At 40.8% G+C, this 15540-nt stretch overlaps 1 long non-coding RNA gene across 1 annotated transcript; it reads left to right on the forward strand.

Annotated features, from left to right (window-relative positions):
• Positions 1-1673: 1673 nt before the first annotated feature.
• On the forward strand, positions 1674-4992 carry LOC135489883 (uncharacterized). Its single transcript, XR_010447251.1, has 4 exons — positions 1674-1806; positions 3522-3614; positions 4280-4328; positions 4743-4992. It is a non-coding gene; the product is annotated as an uncharacterized LOC135489883 (long non-coding RNA).
• The last annotated feature ends 10548 nt before the right edge of the window (positions 4993-15540 follow it).

Raw genomic sequence — 15540 nt, forward strand, 5'->3', positions numbered from 1 at the left:
AACCGCCTCAAATCTTAAGTAGAATAAGTCGTGTATGGTCGGACCACCCCTCCCTTTGCCGCGGTCGACATGTTGCGCTCCCGTTTACAAATTATGAATTATTGTGTCTCGTAAGACTTTGCAGGCTGGCTTTTGTAAAAGGTGACACGTTAATAAAATATATATATATACGTCGGCAACAACAGTAAAATACGTAGTTTCTTGTTAGCCGCCTATTGAGTAGCGCTCCAGGTTTCAGAAACTTCAAAAAACATGTATTTGGCAAAGCAACTGCTAAATCATCACTGGCGTACTGTGAGAACCAAGAAATCAATGATTTTTTAGGAACTACGGTTACGGGTTGGCCGCGCAAGAGTACAAAAAAACTCCCTAATAAGACCTCTGAGGGTAGCGCTTGCGTTTGAGTTAGTGCGCATGCGCTTTCTACGGAAGATTGAAATGGCTTGTGTTGTGGACGAGTGATTTCTGGTTTCACGGTAGGATTTTGTCATGGAAACGGAGAAATAAACATTGAGAGCAATGTTCTTTCAAGATTATTGCATTATAAATAGGACCAGATCGTCGACATCCTCCCTCACGCCGTGACATTGACGAAATCGTCGTCGAAACGGGCAGCCGGGGACCGATCATATTGGTGCGCATGCGTACTACGGAAAAAGTAGCAGACTCGAAATCTTTTGCGGACTTTTGCCAGTTCAAAGCACGATTTCTTCGCGGAAAGAGAAAAATAATCTCTGGCAGCGATGCAGATAGTTGTTTAATGCATTTCGATTCGCCCCAGGGTATCGTCACACTTTGATTCGCCCCTGTTATGACGAAATCTCTAACCGAACAGCGGCTACTCTGCTTAAACATCATCGGTCCCGCTGCATTGTTTTGGAAAAGAAAATCTCTCTACAGGTAAATTGCTGTGCATCGGCGTATACGATTCGCGTGCACAAATTTCACCTGGGCCTGGAGGTTTCCTGGTTCCGGGTCAACTTTTTTTCGTGAACGGTATACACACACTCTCTAACCATATAGCTCGCTCAAGAGCTCCCTATACGTGCTTCCCGAAATTGGTGGCTTGCATTGGAACTAACTTTTTCCCCCTTGTCCGTCATTAAAGGCATTCAAGTGTGTTGGTCAACCATGATTATCTCCTTTGTCCCTCTACCATAAGGCCTAGTTTCCCCTTATGATATCACTATTTCGGACACTCAGCGCCCCATTTCTGGAAAGGTGTATAATCCCAGTCGAAGGGTGATTGATGCCCCGTCTCGAACCCGCTGTTGTTAAATTAAAAATCGACAACTTCGCTGGAATTTCGGAATCGCGTCGGCTTTGACGGCGGAGTATACGCGAGACTACTGTATGACCACGGCGTACATTAGCTGTGTATTGTGAACACGATGAATTGGTGGTGGTGTAAACGGAAAGATAGTCCCTCGAATCATGGTGTACTTCACAAGTGCCTGTGACGAATTCTAGTCCTAAATCTATGCCAGTTTATCCAGAATACAAGTTATTGGTTCTCAAAACCCGAGCCCTGTGACAGTGAGTGTAAACCTATCCTTACCACTTGAATTATGTCAAGTGAGTAACAGTAACAGGTGAAGTTGAAGTCGAGTATCAATGGAATTTTGCTGACAGTACAGTGATGAAGCAGAATTCCAAAGCATTCACGACAGCTTTCTACTCAATAACCCGACGCACATCCAGAATCAGCCCTGCTAGGCCTGGCTACAAATACTAATCCTTGCCGAAACCAACTCACAGCTCAGTCGTTGGACTCCAAGCAGTAGTGCAGTAGCATCTTTTTAAAAGGTAAGTGAATTCTGCCATTAATTTTAAACTTGTACGTCATGGTGTGGTTCGCCGCCCACTTCCAAACCGGTTTACACTTTCGAATCGGTTTAAAATATCATGACATCCACAATTTCGTGATTGCGGCGCAAACAGTCGATAATGCGATTATGTTCAGCACACAATCAACTATTAACCGCCTCAATTTGAGTTCATCCCCCTTACATTTGGAAAGGTTGTTAAACGCGACCTTGCTAATGCTACCTATATGTCGACCGTTATACCGGAACCCTATATATGTATTTCAAAAGAACCTTAATCCTGAGTTAATAGCTCCTGACATCGGTGAATGATATTTGACGCGGTTTCAGATGAATTTCACAACGCCTGCGATTTTGGGGTTCTTTTCTTCCCTCGGGTGGAGCGTGAAAGAAACAAAACACCGCCACATGCCTTGTCCAATCAGTGTTAACATATCCTTACTATATGGACGCAACAAACATATTGTTTTCGATACATTTGCTCTTTCCATTCCTCATTATGCTGTTTTATACGTCGAAAAGAGGTGTTTTTGTTCCTCATACTGTTTATATTTTTCTGACCACGCTCTACGATGTGTGAAAAGTCAATCACAATGGCAAGGAGAGAAGGCATGTCTGGTTTGGACAAGGGTAGAGTTATGATGGCTGGTTTAATCAAACCTTCCAGAGTTGCTTGAAACACGATACATCCTTTGGGAGGACTACATTGAGCTGCATGTTCGCGCACTCGAAGTTCTTCACCTCTGCGGAATTCTTCATTTGATTTTAAATAGGTTGATCGCGCGTAAACACACCACAGACTGCTAAAGATCCCCTGTTTGCTGCAGCGATGAAAGAATATAGTATATATGTGTGAAATTTTACATATTGAGATTAGTTTTAGGGCAGTGCAGTGTAGCGTGAAATGAAAAAAGCATTGCATGCGTTGTCGTAATCCGCGCAAATGCTTTTTTTAGTTCGGTTTTTTGCAGGGGGCGTCAAATGGCCAAGCCTAGAGGCCATTCGCAATCATTGAGGTTTCCAATACCAGTAATTACGATTGCAGCAACGCACGCAATTAATACGGCTTTGTTATTTTACGCCCCACTGCTCGCCAAAACACCCAGACAAGCGAGTTTGTTCTGCTGTGATTCAAGCACACTCGCGTTTAGCGGGAACCGACTTTAAACCTACACCCTTATATGGTGGGTTACCACTGATTGCGACTGCGAGAATGCTCTTAAACACCTTTGCACTTTCATGCTTCATTGCACCCAAACCGCACCAGCAAAAGCTCTCGCTTTGTGACATCGGAAGTGGCTGAATGCGATTCCGACATCGCAAGTGGCAATGCACCATATACAATGCATAAATCGTTATTGCACTGGAATATTTTGCATTATCGCGTAAGTTGGCATTCTTTCAGATAAAACCTACCTTATCCTTGGACGTTAACCGATACATGAATATAAAAACTCCAGCTCCAGTGTCAACACTTGTGCAATTCTATGTGCGGGTGTGTTTTTCAGTCGATTTTAGGGTCGGGGAGGGGGGGTGCTTTTGAGCTCTTATTTTTACGCGCCTGTGGTGTATACTGGTGCTTTACACCGATAGTGAGGGTAGGGAGATACCTTGTTATAGCCAACTTAGTAAGTGGCAAGTGTTGGCGAGCAAAAAGCTCAAAAATCTCAGTTTCCTCTTTTCGCTACATTCCAGGAAGTGACGTCTCCCAAGCAAGATTTCTCACAGAAAAGATGAAGACCATTTGTGTCCTGTTCGTTCTGGTGGTGATCTTCTCCTTGGTCCTCGGTATGTGTACATACAACGCCCGCAAATGATCGGCTTAAGCTCAGTTCCTACGATTATAATCGGTTCTATATGCGACAAAAAGATCTCACGTCTGCGGGTAAATCGGGTACAGAATCGCTGGGTTTGAGATAATGCTCTACATCATGACATCAACTTTATGAACGAGTACAGATATTAATCTCTGTGATCTAAAAGCCCATTATCCTACCTGCTTCATCCAGGGGAGATCATGGGTTTCTCGAATATTCTTCCTCCAATGATCGGTGCAGGCTGGTCGAAACCTTACCGAAACTAACTTTCTCTATCGGGAGGCGAGAGACAGCGCTTTTGGGCGGGTTTGATTAATTACTTGGCATGCGATTGTGACAACGCATGCAACAGTGCATTTGCTATTTCACACGGCTTTTTCAGCTGACACTGTACTCAAACAGTGCAAAAATCGTGTCGGTGGTGAAATTCATGGGACCAAGTCTAAATGCATTTGGTGACGCGATTCAGCTCCCATGGATTTCAAAACTTTTCCGATGTTTTGCATTGCCTTGGTGCAGTGCGGCGTAAAATGACAAAGCAGTGTATGCACTGTCCCAATCGCATTCACTCTACCCCAAACTCACTACCCTTACCAAACACATGGATTATTATACCCGTTCATCTGTTTGTTGCAGGAGATAAAGTCGAGGAAGGATTGAGTGAAGAAATGGATCTGGAAAAACGGTAGGTGACACAGCCTTTGGGTTCTCTCTCTCGCTTGTTCTATTGGTGGTGTCACAGTAAATATGGCTTTTGATCACACACAAAGAGGTTTCAAACAGCATCCTCTCGTAATGAGTCCGGCAAGGATCCTCCTACCTTGAACCAGATTTGCTATTTGCCCCCCTGTTTGCCCCCGCTAATAGAGAGTTTTTGCTCTGCTGTTCTGCCGAGAAATCCACCAAGAAAGAACCCATTCCCCTCGTACGACGTCATCGTGAAATATTTCCCGATCTCGAGCCGGTCTTTATGAACCAAAACGCTGTATATCGGTCGCTATTTCGGGATCGGGAACTCGGGAAATGGCGGACTAATCAGTTTTCGGTACGGAATAGCAAAACCTCAGTATTGACGCCCTTTTATCCCGTTTTCTTCCAGGACTGATGATTGCATTCCTGTCGGTAACTTTTGTACCAAGACCTGGACTTGCTGTGGCAATGCAGTGTGCACCTGGAAATTTAAATGTGAATAATGATCAGACGACATACCAGTACGAAGGATGAAAAGACTTGGATAGAACCTTACAGCATCCTTCTGTACCTCATTCGTGCTGTTCCGTAATTGCTCCGACCAAGAATCAATAAAGATTAGTCTTTTTTGCTTCTTGCTATACCAAATAAAGAATAAGTTGCAACCAATAAGACTTGTCCTTTATCCAATGACCAGAGACCATCATCCTTTGATTCAGTGTTTTCTTTCACTCCTATATGTTACACACATATATCGAGAGGCCGAGTATCATCCATACTGTATTATGCTATAATATTTTGTCTGCTTTGGAGAATGGTGTTACAAATAAATGTCCACATCCTTTAGGGCATCCTGAGCCCCAGGCCAACACTCGGCACCAACGACCGAGGGGATGAGGAAACGACTGACACTGGTTTTTCGAGGACCTTTTGGGCCGCTGGGCGAAAACTACAGGCGAAATTTCTTCAACGTTTGGCCTGGGACCCAAAAGTACTTCTGCCTTTCAGCAACCAATAATTGGTCTATACCTTGCTTAATCAGTCATTCTACATCCGTGCAGTGGCCAATTAGCGCCACCCGTGGGGCCTAATGGTACCTCGCTTGCAAACAATTTTCCCCATCAGCTCCTGCTACCTATGGGATCGTTCCAGTATGTCAGGTTATTGGTATATAATTCTATGTCGAGTGATAAACCCTTCATCATTGTTTTGTGCCTTCAGCTATTTCATAGGATTTGACTGGGAATACTAGGCTAATAAAAACCATCAAGCTCTTGTTAGTTTTGTTCAAAATTATTATCTACAGTATAGAGAAATGTTACTGTCAACTTGATTGTTGAAAACATTTATTTAAAAACAGTTGTGATCCATGGTTTTTATATGAATAACATACTTCTCTAGTTGACATTTAAATTTAAACAGATATTTAGATAATCAGAGTACACAATATTGTATTTCCTTTGTTGTACTACAACGTTTAGGCCAACAATAGATTGATCACTCCTTAGGGGAAGATTTTCTCTTACAGACTCCCTGGGCAGTCGATTGCGTCAACCTAGTTCGGTCTCCTTATGGTGAGGAACGAGGCCGGTCCACTGCGCCCGGTGTGTAAACGCAGCAGGTTCACGTAAAATTTGGCCTAATTGTAACTTATACCAAACGTCGATAAAAACCCGCAAGGTTTTCACCGGGAAACAAAAGGGCAGAAAGCACAAGGCTTCAAATAGATGGTGCTGACGCCAGAATTACTTAAAGGCGATATGCCGTAGCATTACTTAAACGCGATAAGCCGTTACAATCTGATTACGTGGCCAACCAGTATATATACCCGAGGTCACAAACTGAAATAAAGGACGGTGAGGGTTAACGACAAATCACGCAAACACCAACTTTTTAATAGAACAAACTAAAAGAGGAATAGGCTTCAGAATACACAATGTACCTTGTTTATGCCAAAAATTGTGACACGTTCAAGAGGAGCTTTGATCTGATGTGGCAGAACGCACCATTTCGTTTCATGCCATAGGGCAACGTTTGACGATGTGGCATGCAGTTACCGATTAAAATGTGAATAATGTGACAAGTGCAGTTCGGCTACAGAGAAATGTAAATATTTAACATTGGATGTTTCTTAACGAAGAAGAAAGAAGAGGAGTTTACGGATAACAAAATAGAAACATGGACAAGTCACTAGTTAGAATTGAACTCTCCATTTGCCAAAACCACTGTGTATATAATATAGGTCACTTTGCGCCAACAACTTGTAAACCAAATCACCCGCGCATGTTGATATCACAGTCGATACCACGATGATGATTCTGCAGGGTGTCCGTGACGAGACTTTACTGACATAACAGATTTAAGCAGGGTGTACACTAGTAAAATATTAGCAACATTTTACCAACATTTTTACCACAATTTAGCAACAATACAAGCCCTTCAAGGCCCTGTGTACACTAGCAACAAAATAGCAACAAATTAGCATTATTTTTAATACATGTTGGTAAATTGTTTCAAACTTTTTAGCGGGAACAAAGGGAAAATAGGTATTTTGGAGAGAAAATGGATGATTCCAAGTAGAGAAGATGTGTATTGGGTGCTTCTGCAGCAATTTTAGCTGTCATTGTTGAGAGGCAGCGAAATAAAACAAAGAGAGTATGGACCAGGCCCTGAATCAAAATGAGGGTGGACCATGGGGCATATCACTGCCTGTCAAAGGAGTTGCGGCTGACTGACAAGCCATCATACAAAAACTTCCTGCGAATGGATGAAACCGCATTCGAAGAACTTCTTGAAAAGGTTTCACCACTCATTACGAAGCAAGACACACACTTGAGAGTTGCTATACCATCCGCTTGTTCAAGTCAAATGACCTCAGGTAGATCACATGACGCAAATCATATTTCTGATGGCTGAAGAGTTTGCAACATTTTTACAACATGCAACAAAGAATTGCATTGCATTTTATTTGCAACAATTTTACAACAATTGTACAACACGCGTTTTGCTCTGTACAGACTACGCAACATTTTTACAACATTTGTTGCAACTGGAAATGTTGTAAAAATGTTGTTAATATTTTACTAGTGTACACAGGCCTTTACGGTCAATTCTCTTCGTCACTTAACAGTTGTCTTTCTTTCACATTTCTTAAGAATAGCTAGACTCCCTGGGCGGCCGATCACGTCATTATAATTTGGTCTCCTTATGAGGAACGAGGCCGGTCCAATATGCACTGCGTCCAGAGTGTGCCAAAAGCAGCCTCATCCAATGAAAATTCCAGAGAACAGTTGGGGAGTCTTTGTTAATGCGCACAGCCTACGAGATTACGGATGGAAATTCAAATTTCGCGCACTTCGAACTTCAGGTCACATGACCCACATGCCAACAAGGGTAAACAATTCAATTTAATTTTTTCAACCTCCATCTTTGGGGAAAAGATAAAATACATTATACAAATGTAATTGATTAGACATTACATACTACACAATTCTTAAAATTCAAGTTTCGAAAGCTTAAAAACATTTCAATAAAAGCCAAGCAGTACCAAGCTTGACGCCACCATTGTTATAGGTAGGGGAGTGGAGGAGGGACCGAATAGAATCCACTGTCCCATTTGGAATGACCGTGGACGTCTTCGCCCCCCCCCCCCCCCCCCCCCCCACTCACCATTACCAAAGAGTACATCCATCGGGGAGCGTCCAGCTTTTACAATTAGGCCAAAAAGTGTATGTGTGGGCAGCATTCCCCACTCAAGATTAATTTAGATAACATTTTACGGTAAAACATTGAGCACACAGAGTTAGAAAGTAACATTCGTTTATCTAACTGGAATTGTTTCTTTAACAATATGTCCCGAATTGGGGCAATACCAAGGGCCTGCATTAAATGAGTCGATCGACATAGCCAGCTCAGCCCCAGCGATTATTTTATCAGATTACCCTGCAACGTGTTCAAACAATTTATTTGGCCACTTGTTAGAAACATGGTATCACATCCAAAAGTAATTACCCTGGTGCATAGCGTTTTCCATAGATACACCTTTGCTTCAGTTATCAAACCTGGGTAGTACGTACCATTCTCTCTATTAGCCTCTGCTCTACATTGTCATTCCTATTACCCGTGTTGTTCAAACGTACACCAAAAATATCCACCTGATTAACATTCTGTAAGGGGTTACGGTACATGTGCCATTTTGGTTATTCAATAAAATCATCTTATTCAGTGATGAAAGACTGTGATTTTACCACATTGAACTTAAATCGACATTCAACGGAGTAATCAATACAAATGTCAACAAGCATCTGTAATCCAACAGTTGTCAGGCCGAATAGAGTTACGTCATCGGCAAATGCTATAGAATTATAAATATCGCCATTAATGCTGATGCCCTTCTTGGCGTCTGATATAGCTAATCTTAAGCAGGTGAGGGGAGAGTATGCTGCCCTGACGAGTACCCTGTAACACTGGGATTGGTTGACTATATTCTCCATTCCATTTTACGATTGCCGATAATCTACTATACCAGTTCCGTAATAGGAACCAATGGGAATCTGAAATTTTGTTACACAGCTTCGGAAATGATCCATCATGCCAAATACTGTCAAAACATTTTTCAGCGTCTAATGCACATGCAAATAAGTTTGACTTAGAGTCATTAACAACTGAGGCAATGGTTGAGTTCACATTGCTGATTAAACCTGGTGTTAAGTGTTCGTGTAACAGATTTGTAGCAGATATGTTACACTAATTATGACTATGAACTGACTTGTGTTAATGTGTGTTTGTATTGGTGTTAATAGTGTTAGTGATATGTCTAGAAATCTCAACATATCTGTAGGCCTCACATAACAGCCTAATATAATGTACACCATTCCCAATGTAATATATTTAGAGAACATTTCAAAGACCGCCTATGAAAAAAAAATCGTATTATAGCAGTGTCAAGTTAGAGCGTTTACGTCGTTAGTCGTTGGACCAGTCATTAACTATTGAACTTTGCCCTACGTGACCTTTGTGAACATAATGTCACACCAGAAACATGCATCCTCAGTATATATATACACACTTGTCATACACATTTCAGTGAAATTCTGTTGAGTTAAGCAAATGTAAATCATTTTTGCAGATACCTCCTAGTCTTGCTAGTGTTGAAGTCGTGAATAGGATCAGGTCGACTTAAATAGCAAACTGATTGTGATATGCTATAATTTCTTTCTTAAATTTGAAGACGATATGTTTTTGATTTACTGCATATCAAGATAAAATCTTGAAGCAGCCTCCAGCGTTTACGTCGTCATTATCAAAAGTGCACCAAATAATTTATACAACACAGAAAACCCCATGCAATCCAAAGATATAGCCATTCATGTGTTTGACAACTGGATTACCTAATCAGGCCAGCAACTGGCTTGTTAGAGCCTGGCGATGGGCTCAGCACAAGCTGTGATGTAGAATCAGACTATTGTCCTACTTGGCCCTACATGGGCAAAACATACTTTTGCCCATGATAAATTTAATCATTGATACTGGTAGTTATATTTGTTTAAGAAGCCAGATCTCACATCTAAAAAGTTTTATTTGAGCTAATAGGTGAAGTGGGAAAACTAACTCAATCCCAAAAACAACATAGACCCCAACAAATAGTCCAATTTAGGCAATTTTATAAAACTTTAATTATTTTTTTCAAATGCGATTATTTTGACGGTGAATTGTATCAAATGTATCAATTTATACTATACGTTACACTATCATTTTGTACTTCAAAGCAACGACATACCTTATAATAAGATAATGTAATACGCTATAATAAGATAAGGTAATACAGACAAATCTTTAGTAAAAATTCAACATCAGCCTGATCAATGTCAGTAAACCCACCGCCGGACTTCACTTTAAAACCGAGGCTGTTATATAGCATGTAAGCAAAACTGTCAATTTGCTGTAACTCTGGACTGAGTGTTTCAATTTTGATCAAACTCGGAGCTTAAATCCAGTCTCTGAGTTTTTGTACACGTCATGCAATCTATAAAGCAGGAATAGTGGTGCTCCATCATCATCTTGCTCTAAATGTGCTTTTGAAGATAGCTGCTAACAGATCTGTGAACTCATGACGATGGTACACCAGCTAAACCTCTAGTGGTTAGTGTTAATGAGAATTTCTAAAATCAATGATATTGATGAAATGATCGTAGAGAGGCAATTATTCCTCTTCGTATTGACCAAAGGTAATATTTTTGCGAAAAAAACTGTAAAAATCCATTAAGAATATGAAAATAATGACATAAATGCTTTAACAGACTCCAGTTTGCTGGGATTTAGACAACATCCAATGTTACATCAGTATCTATTTGGTGTAACAGAAAATATTCGTTTTCAACAGATCAGTCACACTTATGCCAGTATTATATGTATGCAACACCAATGTTTGTGTCGAGTTCACATTCGTAGTTATTGTAACAGATCTGTCGAACCACAGTTGTCTGCCATTGAAAGAAGCAAGATGATGTCAACACCATGATAAACATGATGTTTACCTGAACCACGATTTTAGGTGTCTAGGTTAACATAATGTTAACATATCTGTTGCACATGATACATAACACAGTGTGTAAGCCGAGTTGTGAACTCATCCAATGTCGTGCTGATTCAACACCGTTACCCTTTTTGAAACCAAACTGGTTATCTATTGATTTGTCCTCTGAAATCATGAAACTCTCCAATATCTTAGTATGTACAGAGCTGAATGTTATTGGACGATAATAATTTGGACAGTTTGGATCTAAAGTTGACATGCATGCATAGAGAGCCTAACGGTTAAGTTAGAAAACACTAACACCCGTTCGCCATGTTTTGAACGACCGGTCAGCCAAGTTTCGAATGCCCTCAGACATGATAAACTACAAGCAGGCCGCAGTGGCACTACCGTATCAGTTCACATTATAAATGGCCATTGCGACCTCGCGCGACTATTGTTTGAAATCAAATGCCATCTCATCAGACAGTTCCTCAATACACGCAAGATTTTGATACTAGCAAAGCGGGAATCGAAATTGTTATGCATGCATGTCCGGGTCCGGTTCGTTCGTGCCGTGGCCGATGGTGGCGTTGGTTGGTTTATAAATGTATTAAAAGGCCTACTGTGCACACGTTCTACTAAGAAAACTCGCTGTTCTATAGGCCATTGCCATCTTCCCTGTCACAGCTTTGACCTGCACTTTCAAATTTACAGACTAGTTTTGCGAATCTTCGAATTTCAAAATGCATAAAGTGTTTATGAACTAGCTAATGTCTTAACTTCGCATGCAATATAGGCCTATTCATTGTACAGGCCCTAACTGATGGATATTATAGGATACATATGGTTACATATACGCACTTATCTTAGATGTATAACACGACTCATCGTTATACAATGTACACATAAAACACACAGATTCAAACCGACCTGGTGGGTTCGCATTTACACGACAGCGTGAACCCGCCTTAACCGCTCCTGAACCGAACCGAGACTGCGCTATTTGGCGAGTCTCGGGTCGGTTAACCTAAGGCCGGTTAAGGTCGGTTCGGGCTAGTTAAAATCCCATTTACACGTTGCGTGTTGACCCGAACAGATCTCAATCCGGATCGATATCCGCACCGTGTAAATAGGGTTGATGCCAGATCATACTATTTTTCATTAACTATGTCAATGACATTTTGTTGTGATTCCGAGTACAGGATGGGAATATGCATAACATTCCTATAGTGTTCTCCAAGGTCGTAAGCCCTGAGAGAAGATCCTATTTCGCCTCAGGGCATTCCAAAACGAACTTTGTTTTCTATTTTTAAACAAATTGCTATGTTTAAGATTTTTCAGGTCTTGAATTCTGTTCAGTTTCTGAAGTGTTACTTTGCGAAAAGGTTTTCTTAACCGATTACACAGCACCAAATCCTGGTGGATGGTGGTCACTAATTTTTTCTGTCCCAAATCATCGTTTGTACTTCGCTTATTTGAAGGTAAATGATGCGAGTTGTTGGGTAGATTGAATGAAATACCGAATATATGGAGTTATGTCGGCATTTGAAATGATAAACAAGCCTTGAATCTGAAAATTGAAGCGAAAACGGAGATTAATATGTCAGCCGTCCGGGAAACGATCATGCGATTACCCGTATACAATGTTAACAATGAACTGAAATGTATATCTATTTTCGGACGCACTTCCTCGTCACCTTCAGCTCTTTCGGCTTTCTGCTAACGTCACGACTAATTTGTAAACATCATGCAACAAACCATCGTCCTGTTGAGAATGAGATTTCTCTCGATAACATAGTGATGCCTAACCAATGATGTACAGCTGTTATTGTGACACAATCGTATCCAAGTTTTATTCTAAAATATCATGTAAGTCACAAGATAGGGAGAAAAACTCCTCGTATGCAAGTCAAACCAACAACGATGGTGGACGTTGATATTGATACGTCACGCCATCCCCTCTGTTAAGATACGAGTATGCGCGAGCAGTCAACGGTAATGACGTCAGAATGACGTCATTTTGTAAACAAAGATATGCATCTTTACGAACTTAAAAATTATTTTTGCAGCAAACGCAATATTCAATCTCACGCTAAAATGAGAAAATGAGAAAAGTTTAGCATCCTTGAGTTCATATTAGGGTTTGTTTTATATGCTTAATCAAGTCAAGCCTATTTTGTAAATATCTCACCCGCTCGAACATGGAGTGAACCAACCCATATGCACTCAAGTGCGCCATGCAATAGGTCTATTGATCATGAGAGGAGCTAATTTGTACATTTAGGGTCACTCTGAGCATTTGTTTCAAACCTCATCAGCCCCATTCACCATAGGCCTTTTATCTTTAATGCCCTATTTGTTGCGATCACCAACCGTGCAGCTTGCCTTAGGCAGCTGGCCCACGTTATTTACATGACCTGTCGATCACAATGTCATTCAGGTCACTTAACCAGTCAACATCTACTTCTTCATATGTCTAACCCAATCATCTTGTTGTATGCACTTTATATATTACTATGTTGTTTTCCAATAAATTAGAGTTAGTAAGAATATCAAACCTACTATATCTATCTAATAGCAAAGCCACGTGCTAGAAGGCCCCGGACTCTCCTTTCCTGAATACCCAATGTGGAAGTGAAGTTGCCCGTCTTACTTGACCCCACACTATTTTGGGATGCCTTAGTATTTTTCACAGGTTTCTAGAAATCTGACCTTTCAGGGAAAAGTTGGACAATGTCGGACCTTTGTCGGATAATTTAGGAAAAAGTTAGAGGAACCGTTAAGATGTAGAAAAAAGTCTCTTGCTAGTGTATGTGGTGTAAAGTGAAGGTCCATGATAATCCAAAGAATTACATTGCTTAATTGATATTCATTTGTTGGCACACTGTTACAGTATGTATAGATTCTTTAATCCATACTTGGTAACAGGTACATTTCATCGATTGTTTCATAAAATGCCGTTGGGTATGAAGGGAGAGATATCGACGATTTTAGTGTCAAAGAATACCTCTAGAGTAGTGTTTTATGTTAATGAAATGCAAGGGGCGAATTACCTACCAATATGGCTGCATTACTGAATGCATGAGTAGTACAATAAGAAGAGTATTCACAAAAGCCTCCATATCTACAAACTTGAAGGATTAACAGGCCTGACAATCAACGGTAAACATGTAGCCCACCTTTACAGAGACGTTTTGCCCCAAATTCATCGATTCATTACATGTTGCTGTCCTGGCGTGACCTAGATCCTTGACCAATCCTTAATCCCATTTGGTACCAAATTCTAAATTAATACTTTTCTTGTACCACACTTAATACACACCCCTTGACAAATCTCCTTCCAGCTTTTTTTGAATTGTATGTACCTGAGGTTAGATTTATATCAACAATAGCGAGGGTTCAGGACTTCTAAAGAATGAGTCGTTATCCTTTCGGGCATAATTTGTTCACAATCGTGGAATGGCATTTGTATTTCTTTAGAAATTTGGATAACATGATGCAATGCTCAATTTGGGAGGATGAATAATTGTGGTTGGACGTAGCCATGAGAAATCGCCATGTTATCCCTTTGAGGAACAATTTACAGACAGCTAAAACTCAACAGTTTCACCAAATCAAGAATGGGAAGCGGGAGCTTATCCTCGGGGTCATAAGAAAAAAGAACTTCTGGTGAAAGATTACCTCTCCGTTTTAACTTTAAACAGTGATGTTACTGGTATTTGAAATAACTCTTGCTCTACCTTACTAAAGCTGTTCTGCATAATAAATTAATAGCCGCTATACACGATAACTATTTTCCTACGAAATATTTCGTACAATTTTTTCTCCAACGTGAAATTTGGAGTTTAATTGTGTCTTGAAGTAATTCGTGTGTTGAAGGCTGGGGTGCAGCTTAAATATAGCCTTTAATTTCTTGGGGATTCCAAGAATTTCTATTTATAGCGACTAAAATCTTTCTGCAAATTTCCACTGTTCAAATTTAGTTTTTCTGGAGTGTATACGCAGCTATGCCGCTTTTGCCGTGTGGAGGTTTTGCAGAAGAATGGGATGAAGATATTTCGTGAGGCTTGCAAACATCTTGCAATCGCAATAATCCGTATTGACACTGCAAATGCAGACTCGCGTTTTCGAATCGAGCTTGATCCGCCATGTTGATTATTTTTGTCTACCTCAACTTCAGATGGAGTAAAGAATGTTTACAAAGTTGTCGTGATTAGATGTTTAAAATCGAACTTTTCTGACCTGCCGCACAGGTTGGTTTGATATCATAATGCAATGCTCTGATTGGGCGAAACGGAATTTTTTGCGGCCACCTTTGCGAATGGCCGGGCGCGGAATTCAACTTGGTCAGAAACACCCCTAAGGAGAAGTCGTGTTTTGGGCCCTGTTACCAAGAGGATGGTAGATACCCGAATGGGTTAATATCGTACAATAATACTTGGCTGCCTTGCAGGATACTTTCAACTGCTATCGTGTCACATTTATCATGATTTTCAAACATGGCAAAGCAAAAATGTACCCACTGTCAGCCGTGTTGTAAACAATCAGCTGTTGTTGTTTTTTTCATTTGTCATGCTGGCAGTGGAAAATTACCGTGGAATGCTGGAGGGATTTCTTCTTGGGGACTCCGGATATCCATGTAAACCCTTCCTCCTTACACCATATCTGCGTCCAATAACAAGACCAGAGA

Source organism: Lineus longissimus, chromosome 6 (genome assembly GCF_910592395.1).
Source record: "Lineus longissimus chromosome 6, tnLinLong1.2, whole genome shotgun sequence".
Classification (NCBI taxonomy): domain Eukaryota; kingdom Metazoa; phylum Nemertea; class Pilidiophora; order Heteronemertea; family Lineidae; genus Lineus; species Lineus longissimus.